The sequence below is a fragment of the Silene latifolia genome, chromosome 1 (genome assembly GCF_048544455.1).
Source record: "Silene latifolia isolate original U9 population chromosome 1, ASM4854445v1, whole genome shotgun sequence".
NCBI classification, from domain to species: domain Eukaryota; kingdom Viridiplantae; phylum Streptophyta; class Magnoliopsida; order Caryophyllales; family Caryophyllaceae; genus Silene; species Silene latifolia.
Genome location: NC_133526.1, coordinates 76130852 through 76138848, shown reverse-complemented (window position 1 = coordinate 76138848; position 7997 = coordinate 76130852). Strand labels below are relative to the sequence as shown.

The following is a 7997-nucleotide window of genomic DNA, read 5'->3' as shown; positions in this document are numbered from 1 at the left end:
GTAGGAATTTCATACGGATACTCGATTAAATAGCGCCTACTCGATCGAGTAGAGGGCACTCGATCGAGTACCCAACATACTCGATCGAGTAAGCTACAGTACAAGAACTTCCGCGGGATTCATAAACCCTTTTTCTTTCTCATTCTTCCTATTCTTCTTCATAATCTCGCAAAACCTAACCTCCATATCTCTCACCTTGCTCTCAATCTTGTACTTGTGGTGATTTATTGGGTGATTCCTTTTGCTTATAATTGTTTTTTTTACTTCCTATTTGATCAAGGTATGAATTTTCCTCCTATTTTAATGTTTTTCATCAATTAGAAACAATTAGGATGCTAGAAAAATCTGAAAATTCGATTTATATGTGATAAAATTCGTTTATAATTGTTGTAATATGATTTAGATGCTTCCTTTTTATGGATATTGTTGTTTATAATACAAAACTCAAATAGAAATTGCATATGTAGATACCGAATTTTCTAGGGTTTGAGAAATTGAATTGATTTTTGGTTGTCTTTTACATGTTGAAGGATGAAATTTGAGTAGTGTATGTTGTACATATCAGGTGGGGAGTTAATTTTCGTGATTTTCACCTCAAAATTTGTCTTAAAACTCCATCTTAAAAGTGCCTTAACGTGAAATTCGTCTCATATAATTGGAAATTTTAGTAGTACATAAATGTAATTTGAAGATTTGAGTCCTAAAAGTTGTAATAGCTGAGTTAATTTATGTTAATCATGCCATATTTTCACAGCTGTAAAGACCGTCTAAACTTTGAAAATTGGAATTTTTACTTGGCAATTCGGAATTGTTGGTGATAGTGTGTACTTAGATGAATCTTTCATGATTTAATATGTGAACTTTGCATGTTTTGGTGAATATGTGTTGGTATATTTACGTGGTATGTTGAAACAGATGCCGAGACTAAACTTAGGGACCAGGCAAAGCAAGAGGGGTAGGGCTTCTTAGCCCGAAGTTGGGGAGGGTAGTGGACCAGTAGTCCCAGCGGTACTTGAGTACCCATCAGTGGTGTTCATAGACTTTAACCAACGAGAGAGGTTTGTAGCTTTACAGTCTCGCAAGATGAGGCCGACCCGTTGTGTTGACACGACTATCTTAGAGGACCTGGGTATTGAGACGGATGTCCGTCATATATTTGAGACTTTGGGGTTCACAGAATTATACCATTTACGGAAACATTCCTATGCTTTTCTGACTCTTGAGTTCATAAGCTCGTTTAAATACGAGCCGGTTGAGCAGACTGTGCAGTTCCGTCTTATGAACACCAGTTTTATGCTAACCATGGACCTGTTTGCTTCCCACCTTGGTTTGGCTAAGCCTCCTAAGGATGCCCTCCGTGACATACCGTCTGAGTGCGAGGTTTGCCGCCTTATGCCCTACATTACCGAGAAATCTGCTCCCACCGCTAGTAACATGTTGATCAACGATGTGCAACATGTTACCTTGAGGATCTTTCTTCGTGCTATGTCGTGTCTCCTTTACGAGAGGTCTGATATGAGTAAGTTAAACTCCCATGAGTTGTTGCTTCTGATGGCTTATCTTAACCCTGAGCGGACGGAGAGAGTGGTCTTTAATGCTCCCGCTATGGTTTGTGCCAGTCTTGCTTTGATGGCCTCCTCTAGTAGTAGGATCTTAAGTTGTGGTGCTATTGCTACCCGGTTAGCTGAAAAGCTAACTTCTTTTATGGCTTCCTCCGAGTACGTTCCCTTAGCCACCCCGGTGCCTACCATGGATAGAGATTATTTCCTCGACCTGAAATGGTTGAGAATTTTGGCGGATGGTAGCCTAGCATAGAGGGTGTGGGGCATGAGCTGGATGAGGATACCGGCTCCTGAGCACCTCCCACCGACTGAGCCTCTAGCTGCGACTGTGGTAGCTGCCGACTCTGATGAGGAGGAGGATGAGGATGCACCTCCGGCGAGACAGACGTATTTCATTGACCAGACGATCCTTCAGGTTATGCCCGAGCCGAGGAAAGGGGAGAATGTGAGAGCTGCAGAGGACAGACCCAGGATAGGGAGGGGACCATGCCGCGTGAGAGAGAGGATAGCTGAGACCCAGCCACAGCCGGCAGCACCACCACAGCACCCATTTCCTTGTTACCCTTACCTTGATACCCCGGCGACGCGTGACAGCTTCCTGGCAGAGAGAGTGTCCTCTACCTTGACGCTCCGGAACATGCACGAGATGGCATATGCTCAGGGTATTGGGACCTCGGGACCGCATCCAGTTTAGTGGAGGGGAGTTGGGGACTACAGCGGGGTTTTCCACTCTTACGGGGTGGATGCGTCCACATGGGGAGCACCTCAGTCTTATCCTTACGGCAGTTTGACCCCATGGTACGTGAGTCTAGAGGTTGGAGCAGGGGATGATGCGGGACTTGGGACTTCAGGAGCTGGCACCTGATGAGGTGGTGGAGATGAGGATTATGTCATGGATGAGCAGCAGCAGCAGCATGAGTGATACTCCTTTTCCTATCTTGTTCGTAGTTGTATCGGATGTTAGTTTGCTTTGGTTGGAACTTTTTCATTTCGTACTTGTTATGTTCGGTTTGTATTGGTGGACATAAGGCCGTACTTGCTTTTCCTAGACTTGTTTGCAGGATTTCTGGTCGGGTTACCATTCCGACCCGCGGTTATGCGACCGTATATATATATATATATATATATATATATATATATATATATATATATATATATATATATATATATATATATATATATATATATATATATTGTGTGTTGTGTTAGGAAGGTTGTGGAGTAGCATTTGACCTGTGGCTACTCGACCGAGTGCCCCTCACTCGATCGAGTAGCTGCAGGTGTGGCAGATTAGGAGTAATCTGATTTCGGGATACTCGATCGAGTAGCTAAGATACTCGATCGAGTAGGGCCAGCTCGACCGAGTGCCTAACCCACTCGGTCGAGTGGCACTGTTACAGGAACTTTTCGAAAATCAAATTGTTTGATTTTTTTTTTTTTTTTGCATATTTTGATACTTATAATGGTTATTGAGGGTTAGTGTTATGTTTGAGTCGACTTATTAATTATGCTTGGGTCCATGCTTGACTTATAAATGATATTTTGTGGGATTAGATGTGACACAAAGGTTTCCTTTATTGCTGTCATAAGCAAGCCTAACTTATTTATTATCGAAAAGACTTGTTACTTATTTCGCAGAATTTCCATAACTAAATTAGATACAATTGATATGTGCATGTTTTATGGTTCTTAGCAATTATCCTCGTAAGGTAGTATATATATATATATATATATATATATATATATATATATATATATATATATATATATATATATATATATATATATATATATATATATATATATATATATATATATATATATATATAAGGCTATGTTAGTCGTGATTAATGAGTAATGTCGACAAGGTGCAGTTTGTGTTAGAAGATTTATTTGATGGTGAACTTCGGGGACGAAGTTCCTTTTTGGGGGGAAGAGTAATGTCTCGAAATAAAAAGGCCAATATTATAATAATTTTGTGGTATACTATACTAATTTGGTTGTTTGTTTGTAATGCTCACTATTGTCTCTGTTATAATTCTAGCATGAAGTTATAATTGTTTTAATTGTTTTGATGAGTAATTTGTATGTCTAAGTAAAAGTTGAGTAATTTACAATGAAAAGATAGTCATAAAGAGATGAGTATGTCGGGAACGGTAACGAAGGGTTAGAATCATGAAGTGTAACAGGATCGTTGTGTGGCATGTTTTGGTGTTAATAGTCGTGTACTAGTGAAAGTATAGTCTCATAATGCGTGGCTAAGAGTTTGGATTAGTAGTATAATCGTTGGTCGTGTTGGTACATGTCGTGTGATTGGTACTCCGAGTTGTGGGTTGTAGAAGTCGGTCTATATGGTGTGTCGGACAGTGATGATGATGACATAGTGGGGTAATGCTTCTAGAGAGTAGTGACCTCTGTCGGGAGAACAGTGCTGTCAACCTTGGTTTCTTGTCGTGCGGTTGGGGAAGGGTGAGTTGAACTTCGGGGAAGAAGTTCTTTTTAAGGGGGGAAGACTGTAATACCCGTCCTTTTAGGGACCCGTTGACCGACCTTTGGGGGCAGGCAATAGTCCTTAGTGATGCGTGCCGGAGTTACCTTGTGCCTTGATTGCCTTTAGAAGTGAGTGGTACTCGATAGAGTAGAGGCTACTCGATCGAGTAGCTTGGGTACTCGGTCGAGTAGGGGCCACTCGATCGAGTAAGTGGGTTACTCGATCGAGTAGCGTCTTTTCAGCGGGGGTTTATAATCGTGTTTTGTTAAAACCGCAAATCATTTCCGCCTCTTTCCCAAAACCTATATGTCGTCTCTTCCTCTTCTCTTCACCATAGAGCATCCCATGGGAGCCTTTAAGGGCATTTGTGCCATAGGAGTGGATTGCTTGAGTCGGGTAGCGGTCTTAACGCCGTTGTGAGATGCGTAGGTATGTCATCGTCATCATCTTTGTCTATGTTGTCTCTTGTAAGGTTGTTCTAGTAGTAATAGGCTTGTATGTTGTTTGTATAGGGATTGCTTGCTTGGTTGATGTCGTATGGTTGATCGAGGAATCGCTGCTTTTGGTTAAAGGCAGGTTCGCGTACTCAGTCTCTGTTGGTTGTTAGAGTGTCGGTTGTTGTTGTTGGTTGTTGTTGTCGTAGATTTGGTTGTTGTTGTTATCGTTGTTGTGGTTGTTGTTGTTGTTGTTGTTGTGATACAGCTTTTTGTGACTGATTGTCTGTGGTTCTCGAGGTGCGTCCTCGACTGAGTGGAGTCACTTGCGGGAGTGGATTCACGCCCTAGTTTCGCCCTTCGTGGAACCCGCCACGGGAGGGGATGTGCACATTAATGGGACAGGGTTATCGCTCGGTATGATGAGCGGGGATTTGATGGGTACGGCTGCGGTCCCACTGGCAGGGCTGGTCTAGTGGACAGTCGGTGACGGAGATTGATTGGTGTGGGTTTGACTGTGTGTGTGTTTGGTTGTGTTTGTATTATGTGACGGTTGATTGTTGTGTCTTACCTCAGTTACTGACCTTGTGTGGTGATGTGATCAATATTTGAGCATATTTAGTCCCCGAATTAGCCTCATTCCTATGCTTTGTAGTGCATATTTGGGTCATTTAATATCTTTAGTCCTTTGTTTTGCATATTCTTTGAGGTTTCGTTTCCTTGGTAGGACAGGAGTGCAAAACTTGCATTTTCATGGCAAAATAGAGCTAAATTGATCGAATTTAATGACCAAGCATCAAAGAGAAGACAAGACTAGAAGGCCTTTGTACATAATGTAGTAGATGGGCAATGATGAGGAAGATCCTTGCATCCCCGACAAAATCCCGGAGGATTGTTAGAAGAAGAAAAGAAGAAAAGAAGAAATGGAAGCTGAGCCAAGATCCGCTCGTCTCAGCCGTCGGGACGCCCGTCCAAAAGCTCGCCAGGCCGCTCGTCCAAAAGCTCCCCAATCTGCCCGTCCCGACCCTTGGACGCTCGGATTGTCGTCCAGAGAGACCCGTCCTCTTCTTTCTTCATTCGAGATGCGCATATTTTTGGAAGACTAGCTAAAAGGAGACCCACATCTTTTCTTGAGAGGAGCGATTCCTCAAGGACTTAATCGTCATTTAAGCCCTTAGTAACCCTAATTTCTGCACCTAATCCCCACTGTAAATACCCCATTAGTCTAATTAGATTATCATGTTCTTCTTATTAATCTTTAGTGTAGTTTATATTATTCTAATCTTTCTTTAATCTTGTAATCAACTTCTAATCAAGTATTAATACAAATCTCATTTCCTTAATTTTTTATTGTTCATCTTTTATTTTGGGTAATTGAAGATTATTTGGGTTTATTGGGAGATTGACAACATTCCATCAATCATCAAGTACTTCTTTTATTCTTTGCATTATTATTTTGGAATCATCATTAGGTATAATTCTCTTAATCTCTTTTTAATTAATGTTAATCATCTTCATTTATTCATCATGTCTTGCTTTGTTAATATGATTGACAACCTTGTTAACATGTCAAACTTGATAATGAGTGAGTAGTTTCCTTAACTAGGGTTAATGGATCATTAGGGGAAACCAACATGGGGGATGATTCATGCATAATCTAATATGTTCACATAATTTATTTGCTTGCTTGTTGTGATCTCAACTTATGCACATGTTATGTTTGATGAAATGCGAGCCTATGAATCCTTGCATTTTTTACCCATCACTTACCTTTTCAATGAGACTTGTACGACATAAACCAACTCGAGTCTCATTAGACCATGCATATAGTTGAGTAGGGAGGATTAAGTCGACTTGTAGGTGTTGTACAATCTAATCGATTCGGCTCCGGGACCCAAACCATCCTAGGATTGTAAGATATAAACCAACTCGATCCTATCACAACAATAATTGCTTGCTTATAATTTGAGAATATGTTTGTATGATCAATTCCCATGAATCCCCTATGAACCCATGACACCCTAGTGCTTTTAATCAATTGTTTACATCTTATTTTAGTCATCTTGCTTGTTTACTTTTATTGTTATTTAGTTTAGTGATCTTCTTATCTCAACCCAAATTGTGACACCTCTAGACACCACTACTTGCAATCGAAAATCCTACATCAATACCCGTCCCTTAGGATTCGACCTTTACTTGCCTCTTTACTAGTAGTAGAGTTGTTTGTGAAGTTATAAATATTGTTTTGGTCTAGGTGCTCCTAACGACAAGTAACCTAAATCTAAGCTAAGAAAGCGAACCGACCAAAAAAATGGCGCCGTTGCCGGGGACGGTGTTAACTTGATTTGATTTTCTTTGATTGTTATTAGTTGTGTCTTTCTTTGCCTTAGGGAAGTAAAACTCCTCAAGGTTTGTTCTAATTTTTTTCGAGTTGTTTGATATTTTGCATGTCTAGAATATCACAAGGTAACTTGTTACCCATTGATCACGAAATTTAAAGGACTTTGACAACCAATAGAAGACTTGCTAGAAATACTTTGAGAGGTATTGGTGTGGTTGTAGATATTCAACCAAACACTATTGAGTTCATCAACCCTTTTGCAAGAGAAGGTGAGGAGAACCCAACACAAAATCAATCACACAATCAACCCACAATGCCTAAGTTTTCTTCACATTCCGTACCAATCGAGGAGAACCTACCCAATGGAACTCCCACACCACAACACTTAACCGGAAATTTCATTGCAAAATCTGCATTTATCCAATTAGTCGAAAGAAGCCAATTTGGGGGGATGCCTAGTGAAGACCCTCATTCCCACATGGAAACTTTTTGTGACTATTGTGATGCGATTTCACAAACCGGAGTGAATCAAGACCAAATTCGATGGGTCTTATTTCCTTTTTCTCTAATTGGCACCGCGAAACAATGGTTGAAAAGCCTTGATAAGGCTACTCTTGGAATTGACTCTTGGAATTGACCCTCCGGAAAAGACTAACATGCTAAGAGCTCAAATTACGGGTTTTAAGCAAAGGGACGAAGAATCTTTGTATGAAGCTTGGGAGCGATTCAAAGGAATTTGTCGCTCATGTCCTTATCATGGACCTAGCGAGTGGTTCTTGGTACAACAATTTTGGAATGGTCTTTATGAAGACTCAAGAAACATTCTCAACATGGGATCAAATGGTATGTTCACCGAAGTTGACGATAATCAAACTTGGAACAAGATTGAGGAAATGGCGGTTCATAATTCACAATATAGTAGACCCCGCAAGGCTACTAGAGGAGGAAAGCATGAAGTGGACTCTATTACTCAATTGGGTGCTCAACTTAGTGCTCATATTGATACCATTAACTTAAAGTTTGAGAAGGCTATGGCTAAGCTTGAAGAAGCCTCAAAATCACCAAAGCATCATGTTAATGCCATGGTGGCATCTTCATCAATCCCAAGTGGGATATGTGAGAATTGTGGAACTTTGAGACATGACCAAAGTGAATGTAGGGGAACAAAT

At 40.7% G+C, this 7997-nt stretch overlaps 1 non-coding gene across 1 annotated transcript; it reads right to left on the bottom strand.

Annotated features, from left to right (window-relative positions):
• Nucleotides 1–7484: 7484 nt before the first annotated feature.
• LOC141619460 (small nucleolar RNA R71) lies at nt 7485–7591 on the bottom strand. Its single transcript, XR_012531715.1, has one exon. It is a non-coding gene; the product is annotated as a small nucleolar RNA R71 (small nucleolar RNA).
• Nucleotides 7592–7997: the final 406 nt, after the last annotated feature.